Source organism: Sinocyclocheilus rhinocerous, unplaced genomic scaffold, assembly GCF_001515625.1.
Source record: "Sinocyclocheilus rhinocerous isolate Xijiao unplaced genomic scaffold, SAMN03320098_v1.1 scaffold1879, whole genome shotgun sequence".
In the NCBI taxonomy this organism is placed as follows: domain Eukaryota; kingdom Metazoa; phylum Chordata; class Actinopteri; order Cypriniformes; family Cyprinidae; genus Sinocyclocheilus; species Sinocyclocheilus rhinocerous.
This window is the reverse complement of record NW_015632718.1, coordinates 483,688-498,088: the sequence shown is the minus strand read 5'-3', so window position 1 is coordinate 498,088 and position 14,401 is coordinate 483,688. Positions and strand designations below refer to the sequence as shown.

Genomic DNA, 14,401 nt, shown 5'->3' with positions numbered 1-14,401 from the left:
TGCATTGATGATTCAGAGATGTCATCATTCTCTTCCAATAGTGTCTGTGCAATCAGTCAAGCGTCCCCAACTAAGCAAGCCAAAGGCGACAGTGGCAAGGAACCAAAACTCCATCGGTGACAGAAATGGAGAAAAAAACACCTGTTCCATAAATGCATTGTCTGCTGGTTTATAGCTACTTTTCAGTACACCACATTAAGTATGCCACTTACTGTAAGACTTTGAATGTTAAAGTGCAAATTAACACCTGACCACTCTTGTGGGTTTGCCTCTGTTACGATTACAAATTGAAGAAGGGTAAAAACATGCCAGGCAGGCAGACATTGGTACAACAATAAATTGATAATGGGTGTGTTATGTGTGATTTATAGTGTGCGAATAATCAAGCATTGACAATAATCAGTCGCATTAGCGGCACAGAGGGGCCCCCAAATAAAATTCTGCTTAGGGCCCCATAAAGGCTTGGGCAAGCCCTGCACTCCCCCCACCTACAACCCCTGCTGGTACCGAGACTCAAACCCGGGTTACAAATCAGACTCTCTAACTAGTAGGCCACTACTGCTCCAACTATGGATAGAATGTAAAATGTTTCAATACAAGCATTTCAGTCAAATGTAATTTATGCAATATTTCCACCCTTTAACCCACAGGGGGGAAATCAACCAACGGCAACAGTTTAAAAGCTGTCAATAAAACTTTAATTGGCTGCCTATGCAGAAGAAATTCCCTTTTGCAAAATAGGTAGGAAAAACATCAGCACCCATAATGCACCCTCCGTCTATCTTGAAATTTTTTTTAAATATCCTTACATTTTTATTTTTGTACTGCTTTGTTTTTTTTTTTTCTCCAGTAAACCACATATACCACAAAAACATGTTTTTTATTAATGTACTGAATAATGTACGTGAACCTTCTTGCTCTGAAACAGAAGAAGTCATAGATTGGTGAAGTTCTAGTCATAAACGTGCGTGATGTAACTTATGCAATGCTAGAATGACCACAAAAGTCAAGATATGAAGATAAATTCTGTATGACCTTTAATATCTCTTTATACTTGCATCATATGACCGAGTTAAGCAATATCACACAAGCAAGGGTGCTCTTTTCCTCAACATCAGCAAGATTGCGAATGTGATATTGAATTTATGCAACAGTTCAACAAGCAAGAAGTTAACATTGAGTTACATTTTAGACATAATATTGTATGTTTTTGCTGTTTCACAATGAATATAATGAATAATTCACAGAAAGTCCTCAGGAGAGCAGCAGCGTGTCTCCGAACAACATGCAGCTGTGTTTTGTTACTGAATGAATCTGCGTTTTGAACAAATTGCATGAGTCAATGATTCAAAGACCCATTAATAAATACGGTCACTTCCTTCGTTCCTTCATTCGTTTTGAACAAATCGGTTGGATGAATGATTCAGTGACTCACACATTAAGACAGTGACTTGCCACCACATACTGCTGGTTTTAGTTTAATATTTAGGCTAAAGTATCGTTCTTTTTTTTCTTTTTTTTCAATATTCTCATTTCCACTCAACACACATTTATGCCACATCTGAGCTGCATTAAACAGTCTGTGTAAATACATCTAAATAGCACTTCAGATGCTTCTTCTGTGCCACTTCTGCAGTGCAAAGATGGATTTTGTTAATACTGATTTCATTTGATTGGTAACAGCCCTATAGTGTTTAATTATTCTAATATATTTTTTTGTGTAAGAATTTGACATAAAGGTGATATAAAATTCCCTTATAGAGGTAAAAATGGCCAAAATAGGTACAAACCAATTTAACATGAATGGAAAAGCTAATTTCTGTCACTGCAGCAAACTAACCACACAGAATATTGAAAAGCTTTAGGAGTCTCAAAATTGTTTACAAAATCTAAAAAAAATCAATACTATTTTGTTTTGTCAACATTGCACACCCCTAGTCTGACAACTCAGAGCACTAAATAACACATCAGTAGATACAGATATCTAATACAATATTTCACTCTTTTCACACAGGGCTAGAATTCATTTGAAAATGTAAGATCAGCAGAAGCTTGTTGATTTTTCTTGATGAGAAAGTAGATGGGCGTGTGAACGGAAACTGTGATGGAGGTTGAGGGAGAATTCAACCAGATAAATAGCACAGTTAAGTCATGAGGGTTTTCAGACATTTTAAGCATCTCTATCGAGAGCTTTTCAGTGAACTGATGAAGAAAATGTCTCTGAAATTAGTTTGGTTCTGTTTGTGTTTGTGGCGTCTGGTTGGTGAGTTTGAAATGTGTTTTTGTGGCTTCAGTTGCTTCTGTTCTGGTAACATGTAATAAATTACTGGTTAAATTAGTCAGAGAGGATAAACATTCACTGATATTCTCATATAGAAATACAGCATGATATTTATCTGAGGTCAAGTTTGAAATCAAATTATTCAGTGTATTCAGTTTGTGATAGATTCTATTAAATATGAAGCTCAAACAACCAACAGCATTAGTAAAATGCTTTCTAGTTAGTTATTTTTCCATATAAAACTCTAATTCTCTTTTCATTTATCATCATTTGTCTTTGTACTGCTGTAGAATATTATTCACGTCATATTTAATCGATTAAAAGTGTTTTAGTGAAGCTTCATCAAACCAACATCAAGTGAGTTTAAAGCTTAATCTGTAAACAACAAAAAAAACTGTTCTTCAGGAGTGTTTGGTGATAAAGTGTTAGTGAAGGAGGGAGATTCAGTCACTCTAAACTCTGATCTTACTGAAATACATGATGATGATCTGATTCAGTGGAGGTTTGGAAATGAAGACACTTTAATAGCTGGAATCAGTAAACGGGCCGACAGATTCACTGTAAATGATGATGTTCTTGACGGGAGATTCAGAGACAGACTGAAGCTGAACAATCAAACTGGATCTCTGACCATCACAAACATCACAACTCAACATGCTGGACGTTATAAACTACAGACCAACAGTGTGAGAAAGTGTTTCAGACTCACTGTATTTGGTGGTAAGTTAAATATATATATTTTAAACAGCACAAATATACAATAATCCAAACTCCATTTTGCTTCTGTTGGTACATGATGATATTCATTTCAAATTTAAACTTCAAACTATTTACTTTAGTAAACCATAAAATAACCATTTTAACCCTGTTTCTCTTTGTTCTCTTTCTGTTTGGTGTCAACAGTTCTGAAGACAGTGTTAGTGAAGGAAGGAGATTCAGTCACTCTAAACTCTGGTCGTACTGAAATAATGGATGATGATGTGATTCAGTGGAGGTTTGCAAGTGAAGACACTTTAGTAGCTGAGACCAATAAACAGACCGGCAGCATGACTGTATATGATGATGCTCTTGGCGGGGGATTCAGAGACAGACTGAAGCTGGACAATCAGACTGGATCTCTGACCATCTCAAACACCAGAACCACAGACTCTGGAGTTTATCAGCTGTATAACAATTATATACTTGGGATTATGTTCTTTCTCAGCATGCATAGTGAGTTAAATATCTGTTTCACCTGTTTTAAGTTTTTAGTTTAAAGATGCAATAATTAATCCACACAGCATGTTGCTTCTTTTGTGTCTGTTCTGGTGCATGCTATTCAGAGCTGGGTAGTAACTGATTACATGTCATCTGGATTACGTAATCAAATTAAGTGCTTGTAATTAGATTAAATTACATTTTAAAATACTCTGATTTTTTCATTGATGCCATGATTACATATCATTAAAACAATAGCAATAAAGTATTCATACTTTAGATTCTCCCTAATTCCTCTTTCATCTTTGAAATGTTCCTTTCTAAAATATCCTACTGCTTATATACACTCAAAGTCTTCCAGTTTTGTGGACATTAATTAGTCAGGTGGCTACACAGCATTTGACCACTGGGTTTACAAAAATCATTTCAGGTTTAAGAAGTGATTCAACATTGCATCAACTACTGATGAACACGCAAGTTTTTATTTGAATTATCACTCAGTAGGTTATTTAATCATGTATTACTATGTAGTTGGAATCTTTTGTCTTTCAAACACATACAAATTCACATGGTTTCATTTACATGTAATGCAGGCATTCCCAAACTCTTTTTTTTAGTCATCTGAACCTCTCACCTAATATATTTACTTGAAGTCCCCTTTGGTTAATTTTCACACGACATGCAGGTAAACAAATAGTAAGTGTTTTATTTTGATTGATGTTATTTTAAAATTATATTATTTATTTATTTGTTTTTACATTTTTACGATTTAATTAATAATTAGCATTTCATTAAACTCACAAACCCCCTGCAGTTCCTTTACAAACCCCAGTTTGGGAAACCTTGACCGTAATGTAATGTTCAATGCACTTCATGTTGTTAATAACAACAAATGGAATATATTTTCTTACTCTTTGTGTTTTTATATCAATATGGTATAAGATTATCCTATTTAAATAAATGTGATGCAAAAGTTACTTAACAATATTAATCTGTGACAAACCCTGTTTGTTCTCTGTGTGTTTTGGTGATCCAGATGAAATATCAGTGATGGAGGGAGATTCAGTCACTCTGAACTCTGATCTTACTGAAATGAGTGTTGTGATTCGCTGGAGGTTTGAAAATCAAAAGGCTTTAATAGCTGAAATCTATAAACGGACCGACAGCATTACTGGACATGATGATGCTCTTGACGGGAGATTCAGAGACAGACTTAAGCTGGACAATCAAACTGGATCTCTGACCATCACAAACATCACAACTGAACTTGCTGGATATTATAAACTACAAACTGACTGAGAGTTTCAGTCTCACTGTCTAAAAAAGTAATCTGATTACATAACTCGCGTTACTTGTAATGCGTTACCCCCAACACTGATGGTGAGTGTATTATTGGTTTCATTTATTTTATCTATTGCAGTAAATCTAAAGAAGTATCAAATTACTTAGAATTACAAAATAGCCTGTTTTCAGGTTTATATTAAACTTTCTATTAAATAGTTTTTAAATGTACTTTTGATCAGTCTTGGCTCCTCTCAATGCTTCCTTGTCTGCTTGAATTTCTTCATTCATCCTCATTTCTCTTTATTCTCTCATGTTTTCAGCTCCTCTGCCTGTTCCTGTCATCAGCAATAACTCTTCACAAAACGTTTATTGACTGAGCTGATCTCAGTTTGGTGTTTTTATTCCTCAGACTCTGTCCACTGTTGTGGTTCTACTGAAGCTGTGATCCGATTGGTCCTCTCTGCTCTGGTGGGCGTGGCTACTGTCATTCTTCTGGTTAATGACATCAGATCCAGAAGAGCTGAACAAGATCAAGCACAGATTCATACACCAGGTACATGATTGATGTCATTTCTTACAAACTGATTTTTCATACAGTATATAAACGTTTTAAAAATGTATTAATTCAAGGCTCTCTATATATTTTTTTTTTCAGGACGTAATGAAATCTAAAGCAGAACTCTCACTCTTTTTGCATTAGTCAAGTCAAGTCAATTGTTTCAAAGCAGTTTTACAGTGATAACTGTCAGCTCAATAATATATGATGAGTATTTAGTGTCCCCAACTATGCAAGGTCAGAGTCGACAGTGGCAAGGAACCCGAACTCCATTAGGCGACAGAAATGGAGAAAAACCCTTGGGAGAAACCAGATTCAGTTTGTGGGCCAGTTCTCCTCTGGTCAATGAATGAACACTGTATGATTAGTTTGAATCGTTTTTGTTTATATTTCTCTCAGTTGAGACACACAGATCTCTCTTTACTACTGATGTTCATTTGTCATCTGTATTTGATTGTCTTTCTCAATAAAGTTTTCTCACTCTGAGCTTCAAGTGTCTCTGCATGTTTTATTGCATTTATTATGTCGAGCGCCTCCTGGAGGAAACAAACTATATGTACATTTGAACAGTTTCAGCAGTGCAATCCACATAAAACTTTACATTATTGAAACATTACTTAAAATATTAGCTGTACATGTTTACATTATAATTAAGCTGATTAGTTTTCTGTTTGTTTCCACAATAATAAACAAACAATTGCTCTAGCTTCACCTTTTAATCTGAGAAAGTAGTGATTTGGTAGATGTTATAATAATAATATACTTTGTTACAATATATTAGAATAATATAGCTGTAATATACTTCGACAACACAGTGAAATACATAAACACAACATATATGCACTGCATTTCCTCAGACAGTCAATGATAAAGTCTTTAAATCTCTGTAGTGTGATTTGTGTCTGTGTTTCATCTGTGGATCAACAGCACCATCAGTAACTCAGTCTGAATCAGCATGTTATCAGGAGTGATCTGCTCAGTTTCCTCTGACTCCACTAGTTCTGTCTGATTGCTTTTGCTGTTCAGCTGGGGGTCATTTGCATTCACACTGAAGAATTTCTTCACAAACGAGGTACTTTTTGGACACAATAGTGTCTGGAGCTTGAGCTCAATTGAGTTGTCAGTTTTCTGGTCTTTTCTTGTCCTACCAGAACTTACTCTGCGGTGGACTGCATGTGATCTCTGATCATGTGTCTCTTGGTTTGGCGCAAGTATAATAATATCATCAGAGATTTTCTCCACTCCCTCAATACCTGCGAGTGCTCATGCGACTTCATGTTGATTTGGTCATGTTGAACTGGTCTGGAATTATTGCTTTATTTGCCCGCCTCATATGCAAGCATTTGCTCAAAACGACATCTCACAGCTGATTATCTTTATTTTACAGTCTTTAGCAGCTTGACTGAAGTGAGTGAGAAACTGTTGCAGTGTCATGTTGTTTTTGTCTCACTAATGCGGTGTTCACTTGTTAGCAAGTAAGCATTTAGAGCAGTGGTTCTCTACCAGGGGCCGGGGCCCACTAGAGGGGGTTTTCCTGTTGGAGAAGAAACTCAGCAAGGCTCAGCAGAAGTATTGTGTTCAGTGGATCTGTATATGGTCTGTTTCCAGTCTAGCCCCTCTGCCTGAGTGTTTTAATATGGTCACATCACCTCTGCCCATTTTGGTGTTGTCTTCACATGTAGACTTTATTTGCCTCACAGAACTGTTGAAATTGAGCAGACATGAACTGAGGGCCACAGTCTGATCTGATGATAAGGGTCAAAGACAAATGAAAAACTTCCTCACATACTCTAATAGCAGCTGTAAGGACTAATGCAGTGTTGGAACAAAGTAAGCATTTAGAGTGTCATAATCCGTAGCTGCTGAATATTAATCATTTGAAGATATCAGAGAACACTATTATACACACAGTTCTAGCAGGTAATCTGTTCTTGCTCCATAAAGCCATTAGAGAAACTCTGAAACAATCGAGATATTTGATAAGAAATGAAGACAAGAAATGAAGACAGGAGAGAGCAGAGTCAAACACTCTCAGGATCTCATGACAAGCTGAAACTCTTACTTTAAGACACATTTCACACGCTATGGGTCAGTTTGTTTCTGTTGAAAAATTACACAATGGATCTACAGGAAGTGGACGCCCTACTGGAGCTCAAAGTGACGATGTTCAGAGTGTGAAATAATCAGCCAAAAAAGAAGAAGTGCCAGGCAATCACATGCATTAACACTGAAAGATGTGCAGTTATTTTAGCTGAAGGGGGATTTTCACTTAATTTTACTACAGATCAGCTTCATATCAGCTCATATGTCATTTTATTACTGAATCAGTTTTGAAGAGTTTGTCTCTTCATATGATTTGTGGACTGAAACAGGTGAAGATGTTTTGGACTGTTTGGTTCTGTTTGTGTTTCTGGCATCTGGATGGTGAGTTTAAAATGTGTTTTTATGTCTTCAGTTGCTTCTGTTCTGGTACCATGTAATAGTCAGAGAGGATCAACATTCACTGTTACAGGCCAGTAATGATGGGGGGCATTCAAATTTTAAAGGTGGGCAATACATATACAATACATAATACATATCCTTACAAGTACAATTTTAGCTGGATTATTTGTGTCCCCTTCAAAAACTGCTCTTGAGAAATTTTATGTTTATTGTCCTCCCCAACTGTTAGACCAAATTTACGCCCCTGGACACATTTAACATTGAATAAAGCACATCAGTACCTGAGATTATCAGTCATAGTTTTATGCTGTTGTTCCAGCCGGTAAATTTTTAAATTTTTAAAAACTGCATTATGTGCAATTTACATGGTTTCATACAATTTTTTTTTTAAAGTTGAGTGTTGCTTGTTATATTTAAAAATAAATCGTAATTAAATTTAAGTTTGGGCTCTGTTGTTAATTGTAACCTTATAGTAATGTAAAAGGGCTCCCTATGGTTTAGAGCATAAGCTGAGGTAGATTTTTATCCCTAAGAAAATTTTAATTATAACTGAATTTATATAAAGAAAGATGTTGTAGTTAGTTAAATTGTAGTTAGTAACATAATCCATTACATTACATACTTTAGGTAATATAATCAGACTACTTTATGATTACTTTTGACCTTACTCGTTTATCACATTGATTTAAACAAGATAATCTTGCATAATATTGATATAAAAATGTAAAGAAAAAAAGAAAATATATTCCATTCATTGTTATTAACAACATGAAGTGCATTAAACGTTACATTACGTCATGCTTTCTCAAACTGGGGTTCGTGAAGGAGCTGCAGGAGATTCATGAATTTATTGAAAAGCTGGTTAAATAAGCAACTGATTCAAATGAAAATAAATGTGTTCAGCAGTTGATACAATGTTGAAATGTTGAGGAAACACTTCTTAAAACTTATATGATTTTTGTAAATCCAGTGGTCAAATGCTGTGTGGCCTCTCAATTTTCTGTGTAATTATAGGCACCTGATTAGTGACCGATCTCTGTGTGAATGTCCACAAAACTGGAAGACTTTCTGAGTGTATATGAGGGGTTGGCTGGATTAGAAAGGAACATTTAAAGGGCACCTATTATGCCCCTTTTTACAAGATGTAATATTGGTCTTGGGTGTCCCCAGAATGTGTCTGTGAAGTTTCAGCTCAAAATACCCCACAGATCATGAAGCAGGCCCATACGGAGCAGGCCCAGCTGTAGTACTGGAGACGCGGAGACCATTAGACCTAGCATCGTCTGAAAGGAGGCCGCAAGCTGCCGGATAGCCAGAGCATGTTCTGGCGCGACTGTCACCCTCATTTGGGCTGAGTCGAAAACTGCTCCCAGGAACGATATCCGCTGGCTGGGAGACAGAGCACTCTTGGCAAAATTGACCCTGAGCCCCAGGCATTCCAAGTGGCTGAGGAGAAAGGATCTGTGAGATAGTAGCTCGTCCTCCGACGGGGCTAAAACGAGCCAGTCGTCGAGGTAATTCAGAATGCAGATTCCCATCTGTCTCAGCGGAGAAAGAGCCGCATCCATGCACTTCGTAAAAGTGCGAGGCGCTAGGGACAGTCCGAATGGAAGGACTGTGTATTGATATGCCACTCCCTCGAAGGCGAATCTCAAGAATCGTCTGTGATGGGGGGCTATCTGGATGTGAAAGTACGCGTCCTTCAGATCCAGAGAAAAGAACCAGTCTCCTGGGCACACTTGCAAGAGGATCTGTTTCAAAGTAATCATCCTGAATGGCCGTTTCATAAGGGCCCAGTTCAGGCATCTTAGATCGAGGATGGGTCGAAGACTGCCACCCTTTTTGGGGACGAGGAAGTAACGGCTGTAAAAGCCTGACTCGCTCTGACCTGGGAGAACCATTTCTATGGCTCCTTTCACCAGTAAATTCATCACCTCGGAGTGCAGGACGTGAGCATCCTTGCTCTGAACCAAGGTGGGAACCATGCCACGGAAGCGCGGGGATCTTCGAGCGAACTGAAGAGTGTAACCTCGTTTTATTTTCCCCAAAACCCAGTCTGACACACCGGGGATGGCCTGCCAGGCCTCGGCCTGTGTGGCAAGGGGTTGGATTAATTCGGGTGGAGGATCATCTTGTGGGGACCCGACACTCGTGGTAAGCGGAATAGGAAATATGCTCTCTTTTTGAAAATGTTTGTGTTTTATTTTTCCTGCTATAACAGTGGCTGGTTGTGTGGGTGGTTTTTGAATGGGCCTAGTGTTCACAAACACACTGCCGTCGGCACCCGGAACTGAACGGGGTGCTTGGAGGCACAACAGAGGCTACTTGGGGGAAGGTCCGGCTGTAGTGAGACTTGGCCCCCTCCTCTTCCTTTCCCGCAGATCAGGAGGATGCCTGAGGAGCTGGGTCCACCACTAACTTGGGCCGGGGTCCCTGACTCTTCGGAAATGGGTAGAGTCTGGCAGAGCGAGAGCACTAGCGAGCCTCAGGCTTGGGAGCTGCCTGGGTGGCTGGAGGTGCAGGCTGCTGAGTCGGCGCTGATTTGGGGTGACTAGAAGCAGCCGTGGAGCTGGAGCGCTTGGGAAGGAAGTGCCGCATTGCCTGAGACGACATCTGTGCAGCAGTAAAGCGCTCGGCGAATCCCTCAACTGCATGTCTGAAGAGGCCAGAGGGGGAGACCGGGAAAAAGCTTGAAAGCTTGAAAGCTGCGAGGTCTGGGCCGGACTCATCCATGCCTTGGAGGAGTTTGGCCTGATAGACCTTTAGGACTGCCATAGAATGGAGTGCTGAAGCTGCTTGTCCAGCAGACGCGTAGGCCCTTCCAGCGAGGGCTGAAGTCATCCTGCATGGCTTGGACGGGTAGGCGACCTTCGCTTTCCAGCCGATAGCCGTGGGCGAGCAGAGATGCGCGGCCACAGACTCATCCAGGGGAGGCATTTTATTGTACCCCTTCTCTTCAGTGCCATCGACCGTCATGAGGAAGAGGAGGCACGTAGGCGAGCCGAGTAGGGGGCGCGCCACGACTTGGCGATTTCATCATGAACTTCCGGGAAGAATGGTGACGCTCGTTGACGAGGGGCCTGGTGGCACCCCGGCAGGAACCATTCATCCAGGTGACTGCGAGTGTGCTTTTCTGGTGGAGACCACTCCAGTGCCAGCTCCTCCACAGCGTTGACAGGACGCGGATCAGTTCGCCGTCCATGCCTGGCTTGGGCTCGCTGTGGTCCGTAGTCGGCAGGGGGGCGGGAGCATTGATTGACCCCGACAGCTCCTCTCCGGCAGGAACCATTCATCCAGGTGACTGCGAGTGTGCTTTTCTGGTGGAGACCACTCCAGTGCCAGCTCCTCCACAGCGTTGACAGGACGCGGATCAGTTCGCCGTCCATGCCTGGCTTGGGCTCGCTGTGGTCCGTAGTCGGCAGGGGGGCGGGGGCATTGATTGACCCCGACAGCTCCTCTGCGTCCGAAGCCAGTAACGACATGCTGTCGTCAAGTGCGTCACACTCACTCCCACCAAACGAGACCAGATCGCCCGCAGCCGCGGAGGGATGCTGGTCTGGCTGGGACAAGAGGACGGGGGATACCTCTCTATGTGGAGAGAGTGGGGCACGCGGGAGCGGGGCCGGCATGAGCTTGCTCGTCTCCGGGCGCCGAGGTCCTCTGCCCTGCTGTTTTTTCCTCGCAGGCTCCTGGGAGGAAGAAAACGGGAGGGCGCGAGGGGCGGGGTCACTTTCTGAGAAGAAAGCTGCCCACGAGCGCAGAGAGAAGAGACTCATATCCTCGCAGTAAGGACATTCCATCTCCTTGAGTGCATCCTCAGCGTGGGATCTCCCCAACTCGCTGAGGGCAGAAACTACGTTAATGCAGGACTGTCAGTCAGCGGCCGTGGGCGGGGCCTGAACATTGTGATGTCACAATGCTAAGAGAATCAAAACGGCATGCCTAATGAGACTGGTTTGCTTTAATGGGGATTAAAAAATAAGAAGTGGGTGAATTTTTATCATTCTAGAGTGGCTGTGTTCACACACTGCCAACACACATTTACGTCTAAACACCAAGTAAAAGTGGATTTTGCATAATAGGTGCCCTTTAAAAGATAATAAAAAGGAATTAGGGAGAATAAATAAATGATGAATCATTTATTGCTATTACGTAGATAATATGTAATCAAGTAATCAATAAAAAAATAGCTGTAGTCTGATTCCGAATATTTTAAAATGTAATTTAATCTAATTACAAGTACTGAATTTTTGGAATCTGATTACATAATCCAGATTACGTGTAATCAATTACTACCCAGCTCTGGTTATGGAAAGTATAGGGCTTTTAGACACAGTGTGCGCCATTGTAAAGACTAGGTTTATACCTCTCAGCCACATTTTCATCCAAGAAAAAAATTCCAAATGTTGGCTACCCTGACTAAGGTCTAACCATTCGTCTTATAAAACCCAAAACACATTTCAAAACAGCCACAATCAGAGATAAGAGGTGCATTTTCGACTCTTCAGGTCCAAGCAACACTCTCCCCCACCCTTGAATTTATGTGAATAAAGTCAAGTCCCACCCTATAATTTTTCACATTCTAAAAGCTGTTTCACTCTGAAATATGTCACAATACATAAATCAAGTTAGCCATAACTTCCGTTACATGACTTATATTTTCATATTTTCACCTTTAAACTGCAGTGAAAAAAACATGGTTTGAAATCGGTTATCAGGTTATTACTGATTGATTAAATCAGTTATTAGTGATTGATTAAAGGGGTGGTTGATTGCGATTTCACTTTTTTAACGTTAGTTAGTGTGTAATGTTGCTGTTTGAGCATAAACAATATCTGCAAAGTTACGAAGCTGAAAGTTCAATGCAAACGGAGATATCGTCTTTTAAAATTCTGGCAGTTTAATGCCTACAAAAACGGCTGGTAGGGACTACAACTTACTTCCCGGGTTCGTGACATCGTAGCATTTACAAATAACAGCATATCTAAAAGTACGAGACAACAACAAACAAAAAACATAGGCCTACCATTAAAAGCCGTGCTTGCACAGGTTCTGCACGATCCTCTTCAATAATATCCTCTGCTTCTCAATCGGGCTCAAACTAATAAGCGATATTAACGACGCCGTTGTTTACAATACAACTGGAGCATGTCTCTGAGGTGAGGGGCGGGACGTTTAGATGCACACTAGAGGCGGTTTAGCCAATCACACACTGGGCTAGCAAACCAATCAGACCCCATCGCCTATTTCTGAGGGCGGGGCTTAAAAAAAACAGGAAAAGGTCAGCCCGTTTCTCAGAGAAGGGACAGAGCGGTGTGGAATAAAGGTAAATTATGTGAAAAATAATGCTTTTTTTTTTTTTAAACGAAGCATTAACACATGTTAGACTGCACCCCATAAACACAATCAAGCCTAGAAAAAAACCAGTGAACCACCCCTTTAAATATAACACAGTAATTATGAAGCTCAAATACCAACAGCATTAGTTTTAGTGTGATGTTAAACATTAAAGTAAAACTGTCTTTTTTATTTAAATATTGTTCCATATATAAATCTATTTCTCTTTTCATTCATCATATTTTGTTTTTGTACTGCTGCAAAATATTATTCACTATAAAATGATTAAAAGTGTTTTGCTTCATCAAACCAACATGAAGTGATTTTAAAGCTTTAATCTGTGAAAAACTCTGTTCTTCAGGACTGTTTGCTGATACAGATGTACTGAAGTCAGTGTCAGTGAAGGAGGGAGATTCAGTCACTCTAAACTCTGGTCTTACTGAAATAAGAAATGGTGATCTGATTCAGTGGTGGTTTTGGGTTGGAAACACTTTAATAGCTGAAATCAATAAACTGGCCGACAGATTCACTGTATATGAGGATGTTCTTGGCGGGAGATTCAGAGACAGACTGAAGCTGGACAAACAAACTGGATCTCTGACCATCACAAACATCAGAACTGAACATGCTGGACATTATGAAGTAGAGATCAACCATATTAGCATAATTTTCCTTCTTGTTGTTTATGGTGAGTCAAATATTTGTTTCACCCATTTTATTTTAATATTGTAATCTCCAAGTACAACATTAATCCACACACCATTTTGCGTTTTTTGTGTCTGTTGAATAGTTTTATGATATTATTATTAATTTCAAATGTAAATTTCAAACTTGTTACTTTCATAAACAATCATAATGTTATTTAATAGTCTTAATCTGTGACAAACCCTCTTTCTGTTTGTTCTCTTTGTGTGTTTGATGATGCAGATGAAATATCAGTGATGAATCTGGAGGGAGATTCAGTCACTCTAAACTCAAGTTTTACTGAAATAACAGATGATGATCAGATTTGGTGGTGGTTTGGGAGTGAAAACGATTTAACAGCTGAAATGATTGCAATTAATAACAGATTCACTGTTCGTGATGATGCTCTTGACAGGAGATTCAGAGACAGACTGAAGCTGGACAATCAAACTGGATCTCAACATACAACCGAAAATATGATTGTTGATTAGATTTGTTCTTATCTTCATTCTCTCATGTTTTCAGCTCGTCTGCCTGTTCCTGTCATCAGCAGAGACTGTTCTTCATCATCATCATCATCATCATCACAGCAGAATTGTTCCCTGGTGTGTTCAGTGGTG

At 39.7% G+C, this 14,401-nt stretch overlaps 1 pseudogene; it reads left to right on the top strand.

The window, feature by feature from the left end:
* LOC107742804 (uncharacterized) overlaps nucleotides 1-14,401 on the top strand; it is a 39,716-nt pseudogene that overhangs the window by 14,056 nt on the left and 11,259 nt on the right.